The 25,570-nt window shown below is 38.3% G+C and overlaps 1 long non-coding RNA gene across 1 annotated transcript; it reads right to left on the bottom strand.

Moving 5' to 3' along the window:
- Nucleotides 1-3,534: 3,534 nt before the first annotated feature.
- Nucleotides 3,535-4,755, bottom strand: LOC131524192 (uncharacterized). The gene is made up of 3 exons (XR_009266943.1): nt 4,454-4,755; nt 4,217-4,304; nt 3,535-4,004 (listed from the first exon to the last, which is right to left on the bottom strand). It is a non-coding gene; the product is annotated as an uncharacterized LOC131524192 (long non-coding RNA).
- Nucleotides 4,756-25,570: the final 20,815 nt, after the last annotated feature.

The raw sequence follows: 25,570 nt of genomic DNA, 5'->3' as shown, positions 1-25,570 counted from the left end.
TTCCCGCCTGTCTTTAATGTCTTAAATGCACTTTTCATAATTTTAAGGCCGTAAATAGGCTTACATTTCTCAAATAGTGTAATAAATTTCTTAATTTTAGTTTGAATATGTCTTAAATTAGGGAAAGACGAGGTGTATTCAGCCTGCTGAAGAGGGTGTGATCAAAGCCTGGAGTGGAGCGAAAGCACGTTCCTCTCTCCGCTCTAAGCGTTCTGTAATCACTCCGCCCTGGATCCACTCCGGGTTTTCCGTACCCGCTCACCGAAAAACTGCTGCGCGTTCACTCCATTAGTTATTAGGGATAAATGAGGGGGAAAGAAACATGTAGCGCGTTGTTGTTGTTCTGCCGGAACACCAAAAATCATCCCTGCTACGGCTGCAGCTTCTCACTGACAACACAGTAACGCCGCTCGCATCATTCACAGTCGGGTTATTATCAGAGAACAGAGCAGAACTTGAATTTCGGCGCGGGATTGCGGCTATTAATGATCATTCTACTCATTCCCGCAGGTTCCGACGGAATGTATCACATTTGCACCTGCTTTTAAGTCTTGATAAATCACTCGCACGCTCTCATCTATGTGCACAGATCGCGATAAGGAGAGTGACATCTTTTAATAATAATTAAGGGAGTTTGCAAATGTGATATTGATTTAATTCAACAGATCAATATCATCAACGAAAATAGTTCTAAATAAAGTAACAGCTGAGCCGCTGCGCATCTCTAAAAGCAAACACAGGGGTTACTGTATAATTTCAGTTATTTAAATCATTTACGTTCTGTATTCAAAATTGTATATTTAAAACATTAATCTCCACATGAATTTATGAATTTAATTGTACTCATGCCACCTCTGAGCCTCATTAAACGTCTGAAAATGTACCTACAAGCCACTTTTGTGTTGTTCTGTGCCACCTCTGTAGTACAAATTAATTTCTTATTAATACTAATTTCATATAATTGGTAACTTATTTGTCTTATTCTACTTCTTATATATTTTTTTAATAGAAATTTTAAAAAGCTTATAAACATAATTTTTTTTAATTTGACAGATGGAAATGATGCCATTGCAAAAAAGAAAATGCCCTGTAAATCACTTTGAGTCAAATGTCACCTCGAATTAGCAAGGCTATTTTTTTAATAAGAATTTTTGATTATTGATCAGAAGCTGCTCCTAATTAAATTAGGAGGACAAAGCTCCTAAAAAGAAAAGTAAGCATAGAGCCATGTGTAACATATTAGATCCGTGCATGAGGTCTTAAAGAGACAGCAGCCTAAATAAACCTGCTGCTGTCTTTCATTATACAGTGAAGACTATCCAGTGTTATTTTACAGTTGAATAGATTATAGTTAGACCTAACTGAAAAAAATTAAGTACTGATAATTTAATTTGTATCTTGTTATTATTTTTGTTTGTGCTATTGATTGTCATTAATTTATTTGTTCTTATTTTATTATTTACTAAATTATTCAAAGACATACTTCTTTTTTTTAGTTAATATAAATTCAGTTCTGAGTGCAGGTGATTCTTGGGTGGGGAGGGGATGTGGTCCATGCGAAATAGTCCTGCCATCACAACTGGAAAAAATCCTAGAGGAAACACTGTATACATTTAATAAAATTAGAAAAATGCATTTACAAAAGTAAAAAGAAAATTCCCCTGTAAATCACTTTGTTAAATGTCACCTCGTATTAAGAAGGCTATTTTGTTTGATCAGAATTTTTTATTATTGATTAGAAGGTGCTCCTACATTTTTTAAATTCGGAGGACAAGCGCTACTAATTACAAAAAGAAAAACACGGCTCTTAAACTGGGTGTGTGACAGGTATGGCTGTGGATCGGGGTTTGGCCGAGGAAAAATTTTCAGTCAAAAGATTTTTTTTTGCTTTAACCCCTGGTTATAACAACAATCGAGGAAGTAAAAACTCAGGTAAATGGTTTGCTTATTAGATATGCAGACACACTGTGGTCTTGAATTAGATAAGTACATATAGCTAATATGCAGAATTATAATGAAAACTATACATATTTACAGACAATGTGGTCTTCATTTAGAGTAGTACATAAACCTTATTTAAAAGTAAGTTTTTACCGTCTTATTGCACCATTCAAAAAAGACAAGCATGCTGGATTTGCCAATTCACCTAAAATGTTTATTAAACCATTAAGAAAAGCACCTGTTGTGCCAAATCCCGATCCTAGCCACGCAGCTAGATCCTACAGTGTTTTATTGGCTATCAGTAAATATTATTTTAGTAGCGTGATTTTAAAAAATATATTTTTATTGTATTGCCACAATTAAAATTATAAAAATGAAAACAGAAATATTACTGTTACAATAAGACAATTGTACTGTAAAATAAAATACAAAAATGAATATATAACCGGCCACAGCTTTGTGAAGTGGACTGAGAGGAGAGCTGAGGTCAGCTGGGAGCCAAACCTGCAGTGGATCTTCTGAGTTCCATGAAGGAGGGCCTTTCTGCACTCCAGAAACTTACAAAGTGCTATTAGTAAACTATGTATAGCTACAAAATGTGCTTGTCATTTTTTTCTCTGTCAGGTGCATATATGGTTAGATAAATGTGCATTAACTGTTGATTTTGCACTCTTAACATATATGAAGAAATTACTGTCACTGCAACCAAGTTTTATCAATAACAGTGGCCAAATATTGAGGCTGGCATTTTACTTCTTTCTAATGATACTCATCCAGATCAAGTAAGAGTGTGATATTCGCAGGTTTAGAAGCTAAACAAAGTTTGCTTATTGGATTTGCAGACACACTGTGGTCTTGAGTTAGATAAATAGTAAATAGACATATCTGATTTGCAGAATTATGATAAAAACAACAAATAAATATTTACACACAATGTGGTCTTCATTTACATAAGTATACACACCTTATTTAAAAGTAGGTTTTACCATCTTATTGTACCATCTGTGAATATACCATTCAATAAAGACAAACATGCTGGATTTGCCAATTAACCTAAAATGTTTATTAAAAAGTTTAAGAAAAGCACCTGTTATGCCAAATCTCGCCCCACCAATCCCGATCCCAGCCACGCAGCTCGATCCTATAGCTTTTAATTGGCTAACAGTATATATTATTTTTTGTAATGCCATTAAAAAAAAGAAATACTATATTTATTGTATTACCGCTATTAAAATGATCAAAAAATTAAGACAGAAACATTACTGTTGCAATAAGACAACTGTACTGTAAAATAAAATTATTTTCACAATACTAATATTATTTGGTATAAATTCTTAATTTTCAAATAACTGAATTTTCAAACCCTCAGTATTTAATAATTTTTTTGTAGTTTGACACTGAAAACACCAGATTATAAAATGGACAAACTTCACCCTGCAAATACATCAGAATATATATATAGATAATTATACATAAATAAATAAAGATATATTTACTATAATATACATGATCATGCATATAAATATAGATACATATAGATTTTTAGATAAATATCATATTATATTTTTAGATACGTATATATATACATTTTTTATTGTCACTAAGCCATAACATGATTTAATTTAGTTTTTTAATTAATTGTGCAGCCCTGGTTATTTAATTAAATTTTTATTTGATTAAAAACGTCCGTTTTGAAAACCCTGGTTGGAAAGGATCCGAGAGAGAGAGACGGGATTTGGCACAACACCCCCAGTGAGCAAGCTAATGGCGATGGTGGCAAGGAAAAAACTCCAAAAGGTTTGGAGGTAAAAAACCTTGAGAGGAACCAAACTCAGCAGGGGGGACCCATCCTCCTCTGGCACGACGCACGCATTTCAAGAACACATTCATTTTACTTACTTAATATGTGAAATATTAATATATTTAGAAATTAAACCAATTATGTAATATGGTCAAACAATTTATAAACATATTAAGATTAATTAGTCATCCAATTATTAGATGAAGGAAGCATCTCCCGCCATCTAGCCACTGGATCTGATTCGTCGTACAGGTTGGATATCCTGTGGTAAAACAGATGTGACACTGTTAGTGAATTTATTTGAATTGACTCCACAAGACTTATGGAGAACAAAGTTTGAAAGACAGGTCTGATTTATGTCTTGCAAGAGATTTTTCTTCTGAGAACCATTTACACTTGATGATTGGCTTTCACATCAAAACAGTGCATACAGACTGAAACACTCAATCTTACAGGAGTATTTATAAACTTTACCTGCTTTAGTATGCTTATTTCTCTGCTTCTTCTGTCTTCAGCATTGTCCTTGCTTTGGTCTTCAGTGCTATACACAGTTTGTCCCATCCTGTAAATATTAAATGAATAATGGGATCACTGCATATGCAAATACTAATGAACTAATAAAATAAAAGCAAATTCATAACTAAACTTTACACAAAGGTCACAAAGCAATTACCTTACAAACTTCAAAACCAATTCTAATCTCATGCTTACCACAGATGCTGGTAGTCCGATTGTCATCATCAGTGTTGTAGCACACTTGATCTTCTCAAGCATTCTGTCTTCAACTACACAATTGCTGAAAAACATCAAAACCAAAATTAGATTAGGATTAACATTTTTCTACAAATGTGGTTATGATGTGCAGTAGTACAGTGATTGAAGCTCAATGTTTAAACACTTAGCTTTGGACGATATATTGCAGAGTCACATCCAGACAGGACTGCTATTGTCTCCAAACTCTTCCTGCAACATTACAGAAGGGCAGATATTAATGAATTACAGTGAACTGCATATAATACTGTAACAGCCCATAGTGCTGATACTATGGATTTATTTAGGGTGCAGTTCTACTACAGCCCTCTAGGGGCTCTAACCCGCTCCCCTCCTCCATATTAAGCCCAGGTGTAGTAGTAGAGAGGGAGGCATTGTTTGGTTAGGAGGAAGCATGGCTTTTCATGCTACCTTCAATGTTTAGAGTCCCGATTGAGAAACGTTGGTGTTTTAAGCTCAATCAATGTAAGTGTTTATCTGTTTAGTTTATTTGTGTAATTTTGCTTTTGTTTGGTCATTTGGTCATTCTCATTGATGAATGTGTTTGTTGGCATGCTGGCTCTCAGTTTGTGTTTGCGTTTTAGAGGGACTCTTTTGTATCGTTGGCTTTTCTTGCCACTGATGGCCGCGCTGTCTGAACCTGGGAGACATTCCTAGAATGGGATTCCTGCTGCTGTCGTGGTCAGTTTGGAGTTCCTCACTCGGGGACTGGGGTGGTTTTGGGAGTACATGGTGGAGATTGTTGGGTGGACCGAGGGATGCACATTGAACTTAGTCATCATCATCATCATCTTCTTCGACATCATCAATATCTCATCTACCATGTTTTCAACGATAAGTACTACAGACATTCATGTTCATCATTGGACAATGCTATAGGTTTATCTTCCATCCAGAGTTTCACTCCTGTTTGTATGCTTGCAAGCTCAAATACTTACATTTCACAAAGTTACTGAGACTGCTGATTTCCTTGTTTTTGCTGTGATTGGGTTTATGCCAACTTCTACCATACAGTAATAATTTGTTAAATCTCGTTCTGTGTTTATTTGGACATTGTGTCAACACGATATTCTTTATTTAAGGTACTCGTATTAAGAAAGGTTGGTGGGCCCCTCTCTCAAAATATTTTGTAGCGGCTCTTCCTTTAACCCTCTGGGGTCTGAGGTCATTTTGGGGCCCTTGAGATGTTTTGACATGCCCTGATATTTGTGCTTATTTCAGCTACTTAAAACATACTATTGACCAACATGTAATTTTTTTTGTATTCAGCACAAACTGTGCTACAATAATATGTGACCAAGATGGATGTACATGTTTGCATTTTTTAGAAGAAAAATATTATGCGTGGTTAGTAATTTTTTGGAAATTTTTTTTTAGCTGAAATAAGGCTATAAAACCCACACTAAATAGTCCTGAACAAGACTTTTGAGTAATCAGTCTTGTAGGCTAGAATATTTACTTCAAAATTATGTGAAAATCATTCTGCTTACTCATTCACAGAAAACAATATATTGATTTAAAATTTTCAAGACATGTTTTGTGGTCGAGGGTCTATATGTGAGGGAGTGGCAATGGCCTTGAATATTAAGTGAGTCTCACCTGAGAGACAAAGGGCCCTCCCCTAATGGCCCATCAGTGTGACTGTGAGGCAGGTAAGAGAGAATGTGAGGAGATTGAAAAAAATGATTTTTTAAATTATTTGTATTTTATTTACAACACAGTATAATCAAAACATACATAATGAAGGTCAAAGACACATTATTGTGCACACTGATCTAACCACAGAGATGTGAACAGACTGAGTCATTCCTGCAACAGATTCTGTTCAGCAAGTGAAACAAGTAAATCATACCTGATATTTACGTGTGTTATTTAAGTGTTTCTACTTCTTTCCATGGATTCAAGAAGAAAAAAAACATAATCAGTAGAAAAGGAGCTTGTTTTAACATAGAATATCAGTGTAGTTGAACATCTGATGTTGGTACAGCGCTCTCAGAGGAAAACAGTTTGAAGAGACATCAGGATACATCTGGTGCTGGTATCTGATTCAATAAAATACAAACAAAAAAATATTTGTGAGCATGTTAATATCAGGAACATCTGTATGTATGTATATGTACGTACGTACGTACACACACACACACGCACACACACACGCGTACGTACACACACACACACGTACGTACACACACACACACACACACACACGCACGCACACACACACGTGCGTGCACGCACACACACACGCACACACGCACACACACACGCACGTGCACACACACACGCACGTGCGTGCGCACACACTGCGTGCGTGCGTGCGCACACACACGCACGCACGTGCGTGCGCACACACTGCGTGCGTGCGCACACTGCGTGCGTGCGTGCGCACACACACACGCACACACACACGCGTGCGTGCGTGCACACACACACGTGCACACACACACACGTGCGTGCGTGCGCACACACTGCGTGCGTGCGTACACACACACGCGTGCACGTATACCATTGACTGTAAAAAAAAATGGACGTAGTGTCCGTGACGTCACTCGTAGGTTTCTGAAGAGCATTTTTGAAGCCTAAAGCGGGCGCCGCCATCTTGGAAACACGTCACTCCCGGATAATTGAAAATGGGCAAAAAGGCGGGACGTGGGTGAAGCTGAGCTGAAACCACGCCCCTATAGTGACAGCAGTGCTGCCGTGCAAAGACAAAGCAACTTCGTTTTTGGTCGAAAATGAGTTATTGATCATTTTGGGACATTATGACCTTTATCATAAAAGTATCGTGGAGAAAAGCCCCGGAGAAACCAAGGCAGAATACAGTATAACATCAGTTACAGCTCTTTGATTTTGTTTTTGAACGCTCAAATGAAGTTACGGTGCTCTGCATTTGTTTGCATTCGTTCGTCTGTACTGTGCCAGCCTGGAGCTAGACGGTATTCTGACTTTGTTTTACTTTCCAATAAAGTCTGCCATTTTAAATTGGTGTAACTTGTGTACTTTTATACATCTGTCGGCACTTCATTAGACAAACTAATTAGATCGCGATCTAACAAACTGCTCCATATAACAAAGCACTGTAAGCAATAACGATTCGATAACTTGGCAACAATAATTAATCGTAAATAATTTTTAAAGTGTTTTTTTTATTTTTTTATAATGCAGATTATTCACTCCGTGTCAGTCTGGGGCTGCACACTTCTGTACGTGATCCTCAAATGCCCTGACAGCGTATCACACATAAAATCAATAACTGTTCGCAATTTAATCATTTTCCTTCCTTTTCTTGTAAGTCGACAAAATCCATTGCAATGAACGAGATGTTTAATTCACAATCATTCGGAGCATTATCCCTGCTGGCGTTCACATCAATCCACAAGTCGTTCTTAAGCTATTTTAATTCAGTTCGATGTAAAAACAATAGGCTAAGTATGATTTGCATCCTTTAATGTTAGCGAACATTGCAAATAAATTGGTTGCAAAACGGTATCCACTCACGATTAACTATTTGTCTGGTTGTTATGGTCAGAAAAAAAAAAAGAATCACATTTCTAGATGTTATAGCCTAGCCAATGATCACTAGATTTTATCCAGATGTTACTAAAATGATTCTGTAAATGGTGATCAGCACCCTATATAATGTGGAAGTTACTGCCTTTTGCGAGGAGTTGGGAAGGGCTCAAGGAGTTCGGAAGCGCTCGAGGCGGTCGCGTATTCGTGTGGAAGAAGAGAGAGATTTGGATCTGGACAAGGAGAAGGACGGGTTGAAGGGGAAAGTGAGAGATTGAAGGAGTTGTATGAGGATTGGAATTTCCCGTGGAGGATTTATTACTGCATTGAGTGATTTGCGCCTCACAGCTGCCCTCCATCTAGCTTCACATCAACGAGTGGTGGATGAGACCCCATGCCTGCGTCTTCTCTGTGAGTTGTGAGATTTGCAGTGCTTTATGTATATTCATGTGTGATTACTTGTGTGGGTTGAAATGAAACACTAGTGTGGGATCGAATTGCGGAAGGCATCGGTGGTCCTAGCGAACACACTCGTCTTCCTCTTTGTTTACATGCAGTAACCAAAGCCGCTAAAAGCTGTGAACGCCCGCTGATGTGGTTGAAAATACTCACCTTTCTCTCTCTGTTTGAATCCAGTTGTAGAAGACGCTAAAAGCTGTGAATGCCCGCTGATGTGGTTGAAAATACCCACCTTTCTCTCCCTGTTTGAATCCAGTTGTAGAAGACGCTAAACGCTGTGAATGCCCGCTGATGTGGTTGAAAATACTCACCTTTCTCCCTCTGTTCAAATCCAGTTGCAGAAGACGCTAAAAGCTGTAAGGTATACGTACCCTTCTCTCTGTCTGAGTCTAATGAAGAGCCGGCTAAAGTTGTGAGAGCCCAGTGAAGAGTCTGCTAAAGCTGCGACGTGCACATATCCTTCTCTCCGTCAGAGGCCAGTGAAGAGCCTGCTAAAGCTGTGAGGTATATGTACCCTTCTCTCCGTCAGAGGTCAGTGAAGAGCCTGCTAAAGGGGTGAGAGTTCAGTGAAGAGCCTGCTAGAGCTGTGAGGTATATGTACCCTTCTCTCTGTCTGAGTCTATTGAAGAGCCTGCTAAACCTGTGAGAGGCCAGTGAAGAGCTTGCTAAAGCTGTGAGAGTTCAGTGAAGAGCCAGCTAAAACTGGGAGGTAGAGGTACCCTTCTCTCTGTCTGAGTCTAGTGAAGAGCCTGCTAAAGCTGTGAGTGGAGAGCCTGGTAAAGCTGTGAGCGTTGGTCTTATGGTTGGTCTTATGGTCAGAGGAAGGGGGGAGTTAGAAAGGGCCTACTTTGAGCATATAGACCGCCTGGTGGCATGGTGTGAGGAGAGTGCTTTGTCACTAAATGCTTCTAAAACCAAGGAACTTGTCAGTATTAAGAAAGGACAACCTACATGTCAGCCAATCATAATTCGGGGCCGACATGTTGAGATTGTAAATAGTTTTAAATATCTAGGGATTATCCTAGATTGTAACTTAAATTTTATTGAGAACACAGATTATATCTATAAGAAGGCAAGCCAAAGATTGTTTCTTTTGAGGAAACTAAACAGTTTTAATGTAAGTAAGGGAATCTTGAGGATGGTTTACACCAGTTTACTGGAAAGCATTATTTCTTATAACATCACCTGCTGGTATGGGAATCTGGGGGCTAGAAGCAAAAGTAAGATCACAAAGATTATTAATATAGCCAGTAAAATTATATTAGACCCCCAGAGGCAGCTGGTGGAACTGTATACAAACCAGACCAGGAGGAAAGCCTCACAAATAGTTCAGGACTCCACCCATCCTCTCCAACATGAATTTGAAAAACTTCCTTCAGGCAGCCGATACAGGGTACCCATAGCAACAAGAAATATTTTCAAGAAATCTTTTATACCATCTGCTGTTACTTTATTAAATAAATGATATATAATCAGGTTTATGTATATTATGTAATTAATTGCTGTTGTTTGTTTGTTAATATTATTGAGTTATTTATTATTACTTATTTGAGGTTTTGGTGTTATTGGTTTAATTTCTATATATGTATCTTGTGTTTTATGTGTCTGTGATTCTTGGGGCAGGATGTTCTTGTATGTTCTGTGTGTCTGTTGTATTGGACTGTGAAGTCAAGTGTGTTTGTGGTATATGTTTTTGTGGGGCCGAAGATGAATTTCCACATGTGTGGACAATAAAGATTTCTAATCTAATCTAATAAAGCATTCATTTCAGTGTTTCTAAAGCACACACGCTGGTAGTTGATTGTTTGGCATTTTAACACATTAGTTGAGCTCTCAGGAATCCATCCAGTATTTCTATTTTATGTACCGTGTTTTAGTTAATATTTATTGTTAGATAATACATAGTTAAACTAACATAACCAGATGCTAGTTATCATATTTTAAACGATTTTCAGTCTTTTTACCATGACGAGTTTCTATATAGACTGCCCATTCAATAAAAAAAACTTATATATCCCTTTACTTGATAATACATTATATAAAATGTTGAATGCAACTGGTTGTCTTTATTTATTTAGCACTATTTTAAACTTATTTCTTGGGATAAATGAATTAAATTCAGTATTTGCCTGCATTTGTTTATAATCCGTTGTTGTGTATGCTAGTTAATATCTAAACATCTAAAACTGTTGCATCTGATACTGCCTAAATATTTTATTTTAAAAATATTTTATTAATACTGCCTATAATTTAATTTATTTGTAATAATTCATAAAAAATATTAAATGGTCAAAAAATGGATCATAATTATTGCACAAATATTATTTAGTTACATAAAATGTCTTCTAAATATTACTGAAATAAAATATAGTACATTTTAATGTGTTTGTTCACTTCTGATCACCAAGCAGCATTATATACATGGCTATAAGGAATACCTGAGGGTTAAACACAAGAAAAACATCTCTCCTCTCTCCATCACTCCCCAAAATAAAATGCCTTGTCGTCAAAATAGTAAATAATGCGTTATGCGTCAGATTATGCAAATAATATTTACCAAAAATGCTGCAAATATAGTGAAGTTGCTGCCTATCCTACTTAAACTCATTCAAACAGAATAGCTGTGTTCGGCTTGAAGCAGCGCTGCGGATCGGTGTATGACATGTACCTTGAGAGCTAGAGACCAGACGCTCCGTGTGCTTCTGAATCACAGACCGGTGGATACCACGTGACCGCGAGGCGCGAAATCAAAGGTTGTCGCAAATCTCTCTGGACTGGAGTAGTAAATTATGCTCTCGCAAAAAAACTCACCTTATAATCAATAAAGCGGTCTACACTGAAAAACAAAGTTCTTATATATCTGCACTTTGTTGTTTATGATGAGAAAATTCCGTCAGTGAGTGTGCACTGAAATTTGCTTTCACTGGATTTCTTCTTGACCGACTAACGTTATCTAAACCTGATCTAAACGCCTTCGATTCGACATTCCATTCATAAACTCAACACAGCAATCGGCTAATCAACCATAATTATACTATTAACTTGTACATCATCACATAAGCTAATGTTCCACTGTGGATGCTGTAGTTTAAAATTAGCGCCAAAATTAATGTTCCTCAAGCAGGATTACGTTATGTAACTTAAACTAAACAATGCAAACGGCAAAAATCAAAGGACATAATATCCATCAAACAAACACACACACACACACACAATATCAGAATACATTTTCACACAAAGATAAGGGTGGCTAGCTGTAGACATACTGTACATATACACATTAACGTTACAGAGATGAAGGTAGCTTTAACATCAACAAAAAATATATAAACTATACCCCATATTAAAATAATATTGCATTTCATTCAAATAAATCATTTTCACAGACTTTTAAGATGAATTAAATATATAACTTAATTCCCACCATATTTCTGGTGTTATCTTTCAAACTAATCTAACTAATTTGATCGTTCTCCTTTAAAAACCGCGAGTGCAGCTTGTTAGCCCGTTAGCTTGTCACTCGCGGTTCCATTTGCATTTCTATTCGCGCCTATTATTATTTTATTTTTTCCTCGCTCCGTTTTTCACGAGCTCATCAAACAACAGTGGTAAGTGGTAAGTTAAGTTGGTATCATTCATCAATCACGGTGAGTAATGGCTTCTTCTCCTGCTATTGTTGTTTGCACTGTTTGCCACATGTATAGTTTATCTGTCTCTGTCAGCAGCGAGGGATTCACATGTGATAAATGCAGGGAAATAGTTAGGCTGACAGAGAAGGTTTTAGAACTAGAGACACGCATCCAAACTTTAGTTGAGGACAGTAAGAATGTGAGGGCTGTAGATACTGCTTTGGATGCGACTAGCTCAGGGAGTCCTGTACATTGTTCGGTTTCGGTTGAGCCCGTGCAGCAGGGCAACTGGGTGACAGTGAGGCGGCATAGTCGCGGGTCAAAACACCACTCTTCCGTTCCGATCAGAACATCAAACAGGTTCTCCCCACTCAGTGAAGCACCCACTGAGAAACCTGATGAAAGTGCTCTAGTTATTGGCGATTCTATTGTACGGAACGTGAAATTAGAGACACCAGCCACCATAGTCCATTATTTACCCGGAGCCAGAGCGCCTGACATCTTGGCAAATTTAAAAGTGCTGACTGATGCTAAACGTAAATTCAGTAAGATTGTTATCCACGTCGGCGCTAATGATGTTCGACTTCGCCAGTCGGAGATCACCAAAAATAATGTTAAAGAGGTGTGTGAACTTGCAAGTAAGATGTCAGACACTGTAATATGCTCTGGTCCGCTCCCTGCTTACCGTGGTGATGAGATTCATAGCAGACTGTCGTCACTTAATGGCTGGATGTCTAAGTGGTGCCCGCAAAATAACATAGGCTTTATAGACAATTGGAAGAATTTTGGGGCAGACCTGACCTGTTGAAAAGAGATGGTGTTCATCCTCCTGGGTGGTGCCGCTCTTCTCTCTAGAAATATGGCACATAGTCTTAGAGTTTGTACTTGACTAACTGGAGCCCAGGTCAGGAAGCAGACAGACTGGCTAAACCGATCGTCTGCTAGCCACCTCACGTCACCAAAGTCAGTTAACTCTCAGCACATAGAAACTTTTTCACCTAGATATCACACTATAGAGACTGTGTCTGTTCCCCAAACTAGAAAATACAGAAAACATCCAAACCAAAGTAATAGTAACAATTTAATTGATGTTCAACAAATAAAAAAACGATATAATACAGATAAACACATGATAAAGCTTGGCTTATTAAATATTAGATCCCTTTCTTCAAAAGCACTTTTTGTAAATGATATGTTCACTGACCATGAACTAGATGTGCTTTGTCTGACAGAAACCTGGCTAAAACAAGATGATTACATTACTTTAAACGAGTCTACACCCCAAGATTACTGTTACAAACATGAACCGCGTCCAAAAGGTAAAGGGGGAGGTGTTGCTACAATTTATAGAAATATTTTCAGTATCTCTCAGAGGTTGGGTTTCAAGTATAATTCGTTCAAGTAATGGTGCTTCATATAACGTTATCCAAAGAAACAAGTGTTAATGATAAATCCTGTGATGTTTGTACTGGCTACTGTATACAGGCCACCAGGGCACCATACAGACTTTATTAAAGAATTTTCTGATCTTCTATCGGAGTTAGTGCTGACTGCAGATAAAGTCCTAATCGTTGGTGATTTTAATATCCATGTTGATAATGACAGAGATTCGTTGGGATCAGCATTTATAGACAGTCTAAACTCAATTGGTGTTAAACAACACGTGTCAGGACCTACTCATTGTCGAAATCATACTCTAGATTTAATACTGTCACATGGAATTGATGTCAGTGGCGTTGAAATTTTGCAGCAGAGCGATGATATCTCAGATCATTATCTAGTCTCCTGTATATTCCATATAGCTAAAGCTGTAAAGCCAACTTCTTGTTACAAATATGGTAGAACCATTACCTCTACCACAAAAGACTGCTTTATAAATAATCTTCCTGACTTATCTCAGTTCCTCAGCATATCCAATAGCTCAGAACAACTTGATGATGTAACAGGAACTATGGACTCTCTCTTTTCTAGCACTTTAGATGTGGTTGCTCCTTTACGCTTAAGGAAGATTAAGGATAAGAGTCCAACACCGTGGTATAATGAGCACACTCGCGCCCTAAAGAGAGCAGCCGGAAAATGGAGCGCAGCTGGAGGAAAACTAAATTAGAGGTATTTCGTTTAGCTTGGCGGAAAGTACCTATCCTACAGAAAAGCATTAAAACTGCTAGATCTGATTACTTTTCGTCTCTTCTAGAAGAAAACAAACATAACCCCCGGTATTTATTCAATACAGTAACTAAATTAACGAAAAATCAAGCATCAACAGGTGTTGGCATTTCCCAAGAGCATAGCAGTAATGACTTTATGAACTACTTCACTTCCAAGATAGATACTATCAGAGATAAAATTGTATCCCTGCAGCTGTCAGCTACAGTATCGCATCAGATAGCGCACTATAGACCCCCTGAGGAACAATTCCACTCATTCTCTACTGTGGGAGAGGAAGAATTGTATAAACTTGTTAAATCATCTAAACCAACAACATGTATGTTAGACCCGATTCCATCTAAACTACTAAAAGAGCTGCTTCCAGAAGTCATAGATCCTCTTTTGGCTATTATTAATTCATCATTGTCATTAGGATATGTCCCCAAAACCTTCAAATTGGCTGTTATTAAGCCTCTCATTAAAAAACCACAACTTGACCCCAAAGATCTAGTTAATTACAGACCGATCTCAAATCTCCCTTTTCTGTCAAAGATACTAGAAAAGGTAATATCCTCACAATTATATTCCTTCCTAGAGAAAATGATATCTGTGAGGAATTCCAGTCAGGATTTAGATCGTATCATAGTACTGAGACTGCTCTCATTAGAGTTACAAATGACCTGCTTCTATCATCTGATCGTGGTTGTATCTCTTTATTAGTTCTACTGGATCTTAGCGCTGTGTTCGACACTATCGACCACAACATTCTTTTGAATACACTACAAAACTTTGTTGGCATTAGTGGAAGTGCCTTAGCATGGTTCAAATCGTACTTATCTGACCGCCATCAGTTCGTAGCAGTGAATGAAGAGGTATCATATCGATCACAAGTGCAGTATGGAGTACCTCAAGGCTCAGTACTAGGGCCGTTACTTTTCACGCTCTATATGTTACCCTTGGGAGATATTATCAGGAGACATGGTGTTAGCTTTCACTGTTATGCTGATGATACTCAGCTCTATATTTCTTCGCGCCCGGTGAAACACACCAAATTGAGAAACTAACGGAATGCATAGTCGATATAAAAACTGGATGACGAGTAATTTTTACTGCTAAATTCTGAAAAACAGAGGTGTTAATTATCGGACCTAAAACCCCACATGTAACCTAGAACATTATCTAACACTTGACGGCTGCTCTGTCAATTCTTCTTCATCAGTCAGGAACCTAGGTGTGCTGTTCAATAGCAATCTGTCATTTGAAAGCCATGTTTCTAGCATCTGTAAAACTGCATTTTTCATCTCAAAAGCATATCTAAATTATGCGACCAATGCTCTCAACGTCAAATGCAGAAATGTTAATTCATGCGTTTATGACCTCAAGGTTAGACTATTGTAATGCTTTATTGGGTGGTTGTTCTGCACGCTTGATCAACAAACTACAGTTAGTCCAAAATGCAGCAGCTAGAGTCCTTACTAGAACCAGGAAATATGACCATATTAGCCCGGTTCTGTCAACACTGCACTGGCTCCCTATCAAGCATCGGATAGATTTTAAAATCTTGTTAATTACTTATAAAGCCCTGAATGGTTTAGCTCCTCAGTACTTGAGCGAGCTCTTATCGCATTATAGTCCTCCACGTCCGCTGCGTTCTCAAAACTCCGGCCGTTTGATAATACCTAGAATATCAAAATCGAGTGCGGGCGGCAGATCCTATTCCTATTTAGCACCCAAACTCTGGAACAGTCTACCTAACACTGTTCGGGAGGCAGACACACTCTGTCAGTTTAAATCTAGATTAAAGACCCACCTCTTTAGCCTGGTTTACACATAACACATTAATACGCTTCTATTATTCAAATCTGTTAAAGGATTGTTAGGCTGCATTAATTAGATCAACCGGAACCGGGAACACTCCCCATAACACACGATGTACTCGTTACATCGTAAGTTGAATGGCATCTACGCTAATGTTTGTCTGTTTCTTTCCTAGTCTGTTTCTCGGTCCGTGTCCGATCAGATGGTGGGTCGGCGCCGGGAGGTGATGTCTGCGGCCCTGATCGTCGGCGGAGACCAGGACGCCCGGATGACCCCCAGAGATATATCCCCAGATATATCAACCAAAAATAACAAAATAACTAAAATATAATAAAATACCTAACTACATAATACTACTATTGTTAGAAATTGCAACAAAATTAAAATAGAAATATAAACTTTTGAACTGCGGGTTTCGTCTGGTCAGAGGAGAACTGGCCCCCCGACTGAGTCTGGTTTCTCCCAAGGTTTTTTTTTCTCCATTCTGTCACAGAGGGAGTTTTGGTTCCTTGCCGCTGTCGCCTCTGGCTTGCTCAGTTGGGGACACTTAATTTCTAGCGATTATCGCCGATTTGATTGCACAGATACTATTTAAACTAAACTGAGCTAGACAATGACATCTCTGAATTCAATAATGAAATGCCTTTAACTGAAAATTGAGTGTCTAATCTTATCATTATACATTACTGACACTCTATCCTCCAATTTGATACTGTTAAGTGCTTTGACACAATCTGTATTGTAAAAGCGCTATATAAATAAAGGTGACTTGACTTGACTTGACTTAGCTAATCACTATTAGCATGTACCTATTCACTGCTAGCATGTGTAACATGTTTGGAAGTCCTATTTGTTAGCATGAGTCACAAGAACCAACTCCCAAGACTATACGACATTCTGATGCAAAGATATAGGACTTGATAAATGGTTGATAGGGTACTCGGTTTGGTTGTTAGGGAGTGGCTTGGCAGATGCCAATGATAATACTCCAAAGGCTGTTTGCCCGAATTAATAATATAAACCAATCCCCATGTCTCTATGACATTCAGATTTGAAGATATGGCTGTTTGGGTTGCTAGGGTACTCGACATTGGTTGCAAGGGAGTGGCTAGGAAGTGTCTATGGTGATTCATGATTGGCTGTTTGCTGCCCCGAGTCAAACGAGCCCACCCCCATGTCTCTATGATATTCAGATTGAAAGATATGGCTGTTTGGGTTGCTAGGGTACTCGACATTGGTTGCTAGGGCGTGGCTAGGAAGTGTCTATGGTGATTCACAATTGGCTGTTTGCTGCCCCGAGTCAAACGAGCCCACCCCCATGTCTCTATGATATTCAGATTGAAAGATACGGCTGTTTGGGTTTGGGTTGCTAGGGTGCTTGATAATGGTTGCTAGGGCGTGGCTAGGAAGTATCTATGGTGAATCATGATTGGCTGTTTGCTGCCCTGAGTCAAATGAGCCCACCCCCATGTCTCTATGACACTGTAATCCGAAGATATCCATTTGGGCTCTTAAAATGGCAGTCTATGGGATCAGTTGCTAGGGTGCTATAAATGGTTGCTAGGGCGTGGCTTGATAACTTCATAATGATCCTGAGAGTCTGATTGGTTGGCTGAGTAAAATGAGCCCACCCCCATGTCTCTATGATATTGTGATGCAGAGTTATGTTCAATGCAAAATTCCTATGTAAATTACCATAGTAGGAAAAACGTGTGCTGTTTCATGGGCCATCCCTCACCATAGTATGTCAATGGGGCAAATTTGGGGCGCTCTTGTGCCCCAGGGGTACAACTTATACCCCATTGGTATAAGTTTCTACAAAATTCTTGCTCTGAGCAACAACTCGTCAAAGTTGGCCGCAATGTTAAGTCTATGGGATTTTTTGGCCGATTTCTCGCCCACTGTACGATTATCGTACACCCGATCGCTTATAAAAGATATAGCACACCATTCCTCAATAAGCCGCACAATTTGACGCCTCATTCATGGGTCTGTGACAAATGGTGCAGGAGGAGTAGCACGCCGAAGTTTTGTCCAGAAGAAGAAGAAGAATAAGAAGAAGAACTAGAATGTGCATTTCCTGAAGAAAATGTGAGTGGTGCTTGCCGGGGCAAAACTCAGCGCTGGGCAGATACTAGAGTGTTCTGCACGATTGTAGAGAGCCAACTCCCATGTCTGTATGATGTTGTGGAGCTGAGATATGGCTTCTTTATGTTGCTATACGGTTGCTAGGGTTCTCTATGTGGTTGCTAGGGTGTAGCTGCACAGTTGCCATGGTGATACTTACAGACTGGTTTTTCAGCCCAAACAAAAGAGGCCACCCTCATATCTATGCCACTTTCTGGTGCTGAGAAATTGCTTATTCATGTGTTTGTTCAGTTGCTAAGGTACTCTAAATGGTTGCTATGGTGTGCCCATACAGTTTATGGCATGATATTTAAAGACTATTTGACAGTCTGAATCCACTGAGCCCAACGCCATGTTTCTACAATGTTTTGGTGCTGGAAAATTGTTTGTTAATGTCTTTTTATGGTTGCTAGGGTGCTGTAAGTGGTTGCTAGGGCATAGCTATGAAGTTGTCATGTCAGTACTTATTGACTGCTTGATAGGCCGAGTCAAAAGAACCCTCCCCCAAGTCTCTGTGACCTCCTGATCCAAAGATATAATCTCACTAATTTTATGCCAGTGTTAAGTCTATGGGACTTTTTCGCCCAAATTTTTTCATCCATCAGATGAACATCGTACACTCAATTACTTATAAAAGATATAGCACACCTCTATAACTGGGAGGTTACTAAGCGTATTGCTAAGCGGTTGGTAGTTGTCACACATCATTACTATGTAGATTTATAGAGTTATTCGTATGTTCTTAGTCTGATTTAACACTTAGCTAATCACTATTAGCATGTAGCTATTCACTGCTAGCATGTGTAGCATGCATGAGGGAAGTCCTGTTTGCGATCACGAGTCAAAAGAGCAAAACCTGCATGTTTATATGACACTTTTATCCAAAGATATCCCTTTTGATCTGTTTTCAATGGAGGTCTATGGGGTGGTTGCTAGGGTGCTGTAAGTGGTTGCTAGGGTGTGGCTATGAAGGTCATAGGTCATTATTTATTGGTTACTTAAAAGAGGAGTCAAATGAGTGTGTGTGAGTGACAGAGAGAGAGAGAGAGAAGGGGCTCTAAGGGCCTGCGTGTGTGTGTGTGTGAGAAAGTGACAGTTGAGATTCAAATTCACGAACATTCCACCATTGTAAGTCAATGGGATTTTTTGCCCGCTTTTTCGTCCGCTGTGTGAACATCGTAGGTTCGATCGCTTAAAAAAGATATAGCCCACATCTCCTCAATGAGCCGGTCGATTTGACACCTCTTTCATGGGTCTGTGACAAACGGTGCAGGAGGAGTAGCGAATCGAAATTTTTGTCCAGAAGAAGAAGAAGCAGAATAATAATAAGTATGCAAGATAACAATAGTGATGCCTTGCCTTTGGCAAGCACCACTAACTAGAATGTACATTTCCTGAAGAAAATGTGAGTGGTGCTTGCCGTGGCAAAACTCGGCGCTGGGCAGATACTACAGTGTTCTGCGCGATAGTAGAGAGCCAACTCTCATGTCTGTATGATGTTGTGGAGCTGAGATATGGCTTCTTAATGTTGCTATACGGTTCTCTATGTGATTGCTAGGGTGTAGCTGCACAGTCGCCATGGTGATACTTACAGACTGGTTTTTCAGCCCAAACAAAAGAGGGCAACCCCATATCTATACCACTTTCTGGTGCTGAGAAATTGCTTATTCATGAGTTTGTTCAGTTGCTAAGGTACTCTAAATGGTTCCTATGATGTGCCCATACAGTTTATGGAATGATATTTAAAGACTATTTGACAGTCTGAATCAACAGAGCCCAACCCCATGTTTCTACAATGTTTTGGTGCTGACAAATTGTTTGTTAATGTCCTTATACGGTTGCTAGGGTGCTGTAAGTGGTTGCTATGGCATAGCTATGAAGTTGTCATGTCGATACTTATTGGCTACTTGATAGGCCGAGTGAAATGAGCCAACCCCCAAGTCTCTGTGACCTCCTGATCTAAAGATATAATCTCACTAATTTTGTGCCAATGTTAAGTCTATGGGACTTTTTTGCCCAAATTTTTCGCATGCTGTACGATCATTGTACGCCCGATCGCTTAGAAAAGATATAGCACACCGCTCCTCAATGAGCCGGCCGATTTGACACCTCATTCATTGGTCTATGACAAATGGTGTAGGAGGAGTAATAATAATAATACTAGAATGTACATTTCCTGAAGAAAATGTGAGTGGTGCTTGCAGTGGCAAAACTCGGCGCTGGGCAGATACTACAGTGTTCTGCGCGATTGTAGAGAGCCAACTCTCATGTCTGTATGATGTTGTGGAGCTGAGATATGGCTTCTTTATGTTGCTATACGGTTGCTAGGGTGCTCTATATGGTTGCTAGGTTGTAGCTGCACATGGTGATACTTACAGACTGGTTTTCAGCCCAAACAAAGAGGCCATCCCCATATCTACACAATTTTCTGGTGCTGAGAAATTGCTTATTCATGTGTTTGTTCAGTTGCTAAGGTACTCTAATTGGTTGCTATGGTGTGACTATAAAGTTTATGGGATGGTATTTAAAGACTATTTGACAGTCTGAATCAACAGAGCCCAACCCCATGTTTCTACAATGTTTTGGTGCTTAACAATTGTTTGTTAATGCCCTTTTACGGTTGCTAGGGTGCTGTAAGTGGTTGCTAGGGCATAGGTATGAAGTTGTCATGTCAGTACTTATTGGCTGCTTGATAGGCCGAGTCAAAGAGCCCTCCCCAAGTCTCTGTGACCTCCTGATCCAAAGATATAATCTCACTAATTTTGTGCCAATGTTAAGTCTATGGGACTTTTTCGCCCAAATTTTTTCATCCATCAGACGAACATCGTACACTCAATTACTTATAAAACATATAGCACACCTCTATAACTGGGAGGTAACTAAGCGTATTGCTAAGCGGTTGGTAGTTGTCACACATCATTACTATGTAGATTTATAGAGTTATTCGTATGTTCTTAGTCTGATTTAACACTTAGCTAATCACTATTAGCATGTAGCTATTCACTGCTAGCATGTGTAGCATGCATGAGGGAAGTCCTGTTTGCGATCATGAGTCAAAAGAGCAAAACCTGCATGTTTATATGACACTTTTATCCAAAGATATCCCTTTTGATCTGTTTTAAATGGAGGTCTATGGGGTGGTTGCTAGGGTGCTGTAAGTGGTTGGTAGGGTGTGGCTATGAAGGTCATAGGTCATTATTTATTGGTTACTTAAAAGAGGAGTCAAATGAGTGTGTGTGAGTTACAGAGAGAGAGAGAGAAGGGGCTCTAAGGGCCTGCTTGTGTGTGTGTGAGAAAGTGACAGTTGAGATTCAAATTCACGAACATTCCACCATTGTAAGTCAATGGGATTTTTTGCCCACTTTTTCGTCCGCTGTGTGAACATCGTAGGTCCGATTGCTTAAAAAAGATATAGCCCACATCTCCTCAATAAGCCGGTCGATTTGACACCTCTTTCATGGGTCTGTGACAAACGGTGCAGGAGGAGTAGCGAATCGACATTTTTTGTCCAGAAGAAGAATAAGAAGAAGCAGAATAATAAGTATGCAAGATAACAATAGTGATGCCTTGCCTTTGGCAAGCACCACTAATAACTAGATAGGAAAGTTTGTCAATACAAACTTTAAGTTGGCTTGAGAAAGACGGACCAGAAAGTTTGAAAAGTTTAAAAAGTTTAAAAAGTTTTAAAAAAGTTTAAGAAGTTTAAAAAGTTTAAGTTTGACACATAGATAGATAGATAGATAGATAGATAGATAGAGTCAGATTATAGATAGATAGATAGATAGATAGATAGACAGAAAGACAGATAGACTTTAGATAGATAGATAGATAAAGTCAGATTATAGATAGATAGATAAGAAACATTAGATAGATGAGTTTGAATGGATTAGAAATAGTATTGGGATCAGTATGACCCCAATCAACTTTCTTTTGTTAAAAAATGTTTCCCTTCATCTCAGTGGAATAAGATTTTGTGACTTTTCAACATTTTCTATCTGTATTCACATTAAAAAAAAAAAAAAAAAAGGGCTTGATTCGGTTGTTCTGAAGGTATGTATTATTATTTATTTATTTTTACTAATATGGTCTTTGAAAATTGAAAATGAATGGGAAATACGAAAAAATCTATATATTATTTTTTTTTAATTTGTCAAAAAATAATAATAAATCTAGCATAGGTCTGAAAATTTTCACACAGAAATTAAGGCCTGGTACTAGATCACAAATGCAATGTAGAAAAGACGCGCACACACACGTGTGACTTCAACAAAGAGCATTTTTATAGAAATTGGCAAATAAAATCAATAAATTCTGCATAAATCTGAAAATGTTCACACAAAAAAAATCAAAGCCTGATACTAGAGCACAAATGCAATGTGGAACGAGCATACACACACACTCTCTTACACACATACCCACCATTCTTATCTGCTTATTGCAGTTGTTGTTTTTAGTTTAGTTTTTTTTTTTTTCTTCGTTTTGATTTTATTTACATTTATGTAAAAAAAAAAAAGTTTTTTGTGGCATTATTGCAAAAGCGAGCACTTCAAAATACATCAAACAAACAAAAACAAATTCTAACTTTTGGGAAAAATACTGTTTTTAATGTATTTTATAATTTTTCAATATATAATTACAATATATATATCAGAAAAGATGTGAGAGGAGCAGTTGACCACTTCCAGAAAAATGAATGGCTCTCTATGGGCCTCTGCTGGATATATATGGTCATTACACTATTCTTTCAAAAACTATGATTTCTACAAGTTTTTCTCTAACCACCAGATGGCAGTATTGTACACCTAACACCTAGATCAATATCCAGAAACGGTTTAAATTAAATTTAGATCATCATTTAAGAGATTTATTCATAAAAATGTAATATTTCACATGTAAGCTAATGGTGTAATTGAGGATTTTTGTGGTAAACAGGTACAAAAGTACTTAATATCTCCCAAAACACAGCATTAATGTATTAATGAGAAGTAAACAAAAAAATAAAAGATATATTATTTGTATGATTAAAAATTTATAAATATTTTACAATTACTCTTTCAATTTCCTCTCTTTCAAAAGGACACAGGTGTAAACAGGAAAAACAGGTCTTATGAGGGTTAAGAAATAATGCTAATGCAAATAAATGCAGTGTATATATTAAAGCTTCACATTTTCTGTCTATTTCTTGTGTGCGTGTGTTTGTGTGTGTGTTAAATAGGGAAGGTATGTTTGTTTGTGTGTGTGTGTGTGTGTGTGTGTGTGTGTGTGTGTGCGTGTGTGTGTGTGTTAGATAAAGAATGAATGGAGAGTGAATGTCCTTTAGATAGATAGATAGATAGATGAGTTTGGCTTAGAAATAGTACATAGAAGGGAAGTCTGATAGATAGATAGATACATAGAGAGATAGATGAGTTTGAATGGGTTAGAAATAGTACATAGAAGGGAAGTCTGATAGATAGATAGATAGATAGATAGATACATAGATACATAGAGAGATAGATGAGTTTGAATGGGTTAGAAATAGTACATAGAAGGGAAGTCTAATTGAGTCTAATGGGCTTCAGTGTGTTTAGATTTAAATTTTGACAGTTGGAGTTTGACGGAATGTTCAGATGAGCCAAGACTATTCAATGTAAGTCTATGGGATTTTTATGATTTTTAATCTTCAGTTATATGAAAACCGTAAGTCTGATCACTTAGAAAAGATATAGCACACCCGGCGAGATCAGTCTGAAGATCTGGTGCGAGTTTGGAGTCTGTAGAGTTAAAGCTCTAGGAGGAGTTAGAGTTGTAAATTTTAGTCTCAGAAGAATAATAAGAAGAAGAAGAAGTAGTTTAAATAGCATTTCAGTAAGTTGGCTTTCTCAAGCCAACTTAACTAGATAGAAAAGTTTGTCGAGACAAACTTTAAGTTGGCTTGAGAAAGACAGACCAGAAAGTTTGAAAAGTTAAAAAAAAGTTTAAGTTTAAAAAGTTCAAGTTTGAAAAATGTTAAAAGTTTTAAGTTTGATGGGTTTCAGTCTGAAATAGTTTGAAGTTTAAAGTAGTTTTAAAAGCTTAAAGTTTGATACATAGATAGATAGATAGATAGATAGATAGATAGATAGATAGAAGGACCTCAGAGTGGTTGCTATGATGGTTGCTAGGCTAACTTTGGTGGTTACTAAGGTGTTGCTATGCGGTTGCTAAGGTACCAAGTGTGGTGGCTAAGGTGTTGCTATGCTGTTGCTAAGGTTCCTGGGGCAGTTGCTAATGTATTGCTATGCGGTTGCTAGGGTACTTGGGGTGGTTGCTAGGGTGTTGCTAGAGTACCCGGGGTGGTTGCTAGGGTGTTGCTAGGCGGTTGCTAAGGTACTCGGGTGGTTGCTAGGGTGTTGCTACACGGTTGCTAGGGTACCTGGGGGTGGTTGCTGAGGAGTTGCTATGCGGTTGCTAAGGTACCCAGGGTGGTTGCTAAGGTGTTGCTATGCAGTTGCTAGGGAACCTGGAGTGGTTGCTAAGGTGTTACTAGAATGTTGTTAGCATGATTAGCAAGTGACTAGCATGTTGCTAGCATGATTAACAAGTTGCCAGCATGTTTCTAGCATGATTAGCATTGTTGCTAGCATTATTAGCATGTCGCAAGCATGTTTCTAGCATGATTAGCATGCGACTAGCATGTTGCTAGCTTGATTAGCAAGTGACTAGCATGTCGCTATCATGTTTCTAGCATGATTAGCATGCCACTAGCATATTGTTAGCATGACTAGCAAGTGACTAGGATGTCGCTAGCATGTTTCTAGCATGATTAGCATTTTGCTAGCATGATTAGCAAGTGACTAGCATGTCGCTAGCATTTTTCTAGCATGATTAGCATGTTACTAGGATGTTGCTAGCATGATTAGCAAGTGACTAGCCTGTCATTAGCATGATTAGCATTTCGCTAGGATAGATAGATAGATAGATAGATAGATAGATAGATAGAGAGAGAGAGAGATAGAGAGAGATAGATGAGTTTGAATGGGTTAGAAATAGTACATAGAAGGGAAGTCTGAGTGAGTCTAATGGGCTTCAGTGTGTTTAGATTTAAATTTTGACAGTTGGAGCTGGCAAGGTCTTGGCTCATCTGAACATTCCGTCAATGTAAGTCTATGGGATTTTTATGATTTTTAATCTTCAGTTTTATGAAAACCATAAGTCTGATCAGTTAGAAAAGATATAGCACAGCCGGCGAGATCAGTCTGAAGATCTGGGCTGAGTTTGGAGTCTGTAGAGTTAAAGCTCTAGGAGGAGTTAGAGTTGTAAATTTAGTCTCAGAAGAATAATAATAACGAGTGGTGCTTGCCATGGCAAAACTCGGCCCTCGGTTGCTAGGTCGGCATGAGTGGTT

The sequence above is a fragment of the Onychostoma macrolepis genome, chromosome 18 (assembly GCF_012432095.1).
Source record: "Onychostoma macrolepis isolate SWU-2019 chromosome 18, ASM1243209v1, whole genome shotgun sequence".
In the NCBI taxonomy this organism is placed as follows: Eukaryota; Metazoa; Chordata; class Actinopteri; order Cypriniformes; family Cyprinidae; genus Onychostoma; species Onychostoma macrolepis.
Note: the sequence above shows the minus strand (reverse complement) of the source record. Positions and strands in the feature narration are given on the sequence as shown.